The sequence below is a fragment of the Girardinichthys multiradiatus genome, chromosome 12, assembly GCF_021462225.1.
Source record: "Girardinichthys multiradiatus isolate DD_20200921_A chromosome 12, DD_fGirMul_XY1, whole genome shotgun sequence".
In the NCBI taxonomy this organism is placed as follows: Eukaryota; Metazoa; Chordata; class Actinopteri; order Cyprinodontiformes; family Goodeidae; genus Girardinichthys; species Girardinichthys multiradiatus.
In genome coordinates, this window is record NC_061805.1 from 20841858 (window position 1) to 20845296 (window position 3439).

Consider the following 3439-nt stretch of genomic DNA (forward strand, 5'->3'; position numbering starts at 1 on the left):
CAGTGTGTCTTGTTTTTTTTTCAGAAGAATGTAAACCTAACCCTAATATTATTCATTGCTCTACCATGACAAATATTTCCACATTACATTGTCATCCTGTAATCTTAAGCATTTGATTACTGCATTAACATTAGTTACTAAAGTATTTTTAGGTTTTAAATGAAAAAAAATGTCAAACTAAAAAATGCATCAAATACAACAAATAAGACACTTTCTTTTATAAAAACAAAACCATTTGAATCCTTTCTACATTTCTGAGAAATTGACAAAAGATGACAAAACAGCATATATTATGCAGCCTACTGACCGAAAAAGAAAGGAAAATAATTGAAACAAAATTACCAATACCTTGTCTAACATTTTTTGATTTACATTGTTTAATTGAAATGGAGTTTTGACAACAATTCAACTTGGAAGACTCCCCTCCACTCCCAGCTCTGTCTAACTACTCCACCACGTTCTCCGCTCCAACCGATGAATTCCTGATCTACATTCCTCTTCAGCCAATCATCCCTCCAGGCTTTGCTTTAAAAGACCTTCTTATCTCCTGATCTTCAGCTGAGCTTCGACCCTCCTCCACCCCATCTCCACCATCAGGCTTCAAGCTCCTTCCGACTCCACCACCAGTATCAGGATCCCCGGGGGAAGACTTCTCTAATTCTATACCTAAGATGTTTATTCAAGCTCATGTCATTATCAGTATCCATGTCTTCCACTGGGGTCCGAGCGCCAAAAGAAAACAAACATCAGCTAATAAACTCCTCTAATTGCCATCTCTGTGTTTTTCTCATTTGTGAGTATTTCCAGGTTGAAATGGGCAATTCTCTGATTTCTTTTTAACAATCATAATAAATATTTAGTAAAAAGCAAATCTGAATTCAGAAGAGAAATCCATGGATAATTTAAACATATTTGAAAACAACAATGTTGAGGCATTCTGCCATAATTTATTCTAATTCTTTGGATAGTTTGGCAGAAATAAAAAACAAATTCAATCACCCACATGTTGATTCTTCTTAGAAGCAGTTACTTTTCATACAGCATATAAAAATCATTTATAAAAAGTCACCCAAACTGAGAGGTTGTACATGTACAGCCCATGAAACAGTTTCAGACCAGAAACTGAACTTGAGAAATGATAGGTCTAACTAAAAAGCTGCAAATGAAATAAAAGCAATGAAATTTGTTTTAACCATAATAGATTAAATTAAGCATGCCTTAAAAGCATTGAATAAATAATTTTAAAGATCTTATATGTAATATAAAAATTTATATTTACATTTATATATATATATATATATATATATATATATATATAAATATATATACATATATATATATATATATATTGCTTACATACATATATACTCTCTCCATACACACACACACACTACAAATGCAGTCATATTTAATGTATTATATATTCATATATTGGCCTGATGTAAAATTATAATCTTATATGTGGTGTTTTCATTAGCTGTAAGCAGAACATAGTCACAATTACTGACTCGGAAACATCAGCCTGTGTGCAGTCATTCTATACAATGTATTTCACTGTGGATTAAGTTACTGAAATAAATAAACTTATATGGACTTTAAAAAAGTCCAAAACAGGAACAAACATCATTGCTTATACACTTCTAGGCTGTGATTGTTAAATTGTTTGCCTACAAATAAACAAACAAACAAGTATTTCCTGATCATCTCAGCGCCTTTCTGGGATATGCTTTCGGACATGAGCTGACTCTGGACAAAGTAAAACAAAAAACAAAACAAAGCTTTAACGACAAGTCAATACTCATGAACATTTTTTTTTTTTAATTTAAGGTAAATTAATTGGTTTATATAATATTATATAATAAACTGGGTTATTCCGAACTGAACTTCGCTGTAATTTAATATTTGCATATATACTTTTTCCCATGCATTACTTACCTCCTCCTGCAACGAGGGCACACCCGCCCCCACACAGTCCTCACGGTGGCCTCCCGCAGAGCCGGGCTTCCCCAGATGTACACGGACGGGGTGCACACGGCATTAAAACGGGCCAGGATCGCGAAAAGGTTCGTGGCCTCGTTTCTGAACGTTAGACCCCGTCCTGTAAAAAATCTGATTGCAATATTCACGAAAGAGGGGCACCACAGCACCAGGAAGCTTATTACAACAAAAATAATAATCTTCAGCGACTCCTTCTTGCTCTCTCTCTCAGGACCTGGGGGCTCCCTCTCTACCTGATACTTTGCCACAAAATAAAGTTTAATGGTCAAGAGCACTTTGGTGACCACTATCAGCTGAAAGAAGACGATGCTGAAAACATACAGCTGAATAGCTTTGGAGACCGGCAGCATGTTCCTAACCAGCAGGTGGGTGGCATTGTACACCCAGCAGTATATGTTTAATCCTATGACAACCTGCCTTGTTATGAAGCGGCTGTAGACAAATGGATAACATACAGCAAAATACCTGTCAAACTGAGCAAACAGAAAGGTCAGTATGTTGACCCCTAACAGATCCCGTAATACGCCGTATGTTCCGTTTCTGGAAGGATACCCGTCCTGAACGTCAAACAGGCCCAGATAATACACAGAGAAGCCCACCAGAGTGTCACAGATGCTAGTGTTCAGCATGAAAATGAAGCGGTTCTGAAGGCAAAGGGCTTTGGTGGCTGAGATCCCGATCACCACAGTCCCTGCTACCAGGACTGTGGTGGTGGCAAATAAAATCTGGAAAATGAAGACGAAGTAGTCCTCAGGGCTGCTGAAGTCCACAGAGAGAGGAACTCCTGCTGCTGCTGCAGAGTCTGTCATGTTGGACAGGAGCATCGTTAATGAAGCTCAGGCACAGAAATTATTATATATGTTCTGTGAAGTCAGTGGAGATATGGTCCTCAGAGTTTATGCCAGTTCACTCCTAAGTCTCTTGCAAAAGTTTTCATACAACTGGAACTTTCTCACATTTAATTATATAAAACCAATACAATGTATGTATTTTATTGGAATTTTGTGTGATAGACCAACACATGGCATATATGTGAAGTGGAAAAAAGTGATTAATGGTTTTAGTTTTATTCTTTTTTTCAAAGTGAGGTGTATATGTGTATTCAGCCCACTTTACTCAGATAAATTAAATCCAGTACTACCAACTGTTCTCGAGTCACCTTACTAGAGAATAAAGTAAATTTGTTCAATTTAATATCACTTTAACTGCAGCCATTCTGTGAAGGCCTCTGAGCTTTGTTAATGAAGATTAATGAATAAATAGCATCATCAAGACCAAGGGTCACAGCAGACTGGTGAGGGGTGAAGTTTTGGAGAAGTTTAAGGCACAGTTAGGTTATAAAACAATATCCAGAACTGTGAACACCTGACAGAGCAATGTTCAGTCCCTCTTCTGAAAAAGGAAAGAGTATTTCACAACTTGCAAACTTACCAATACATTG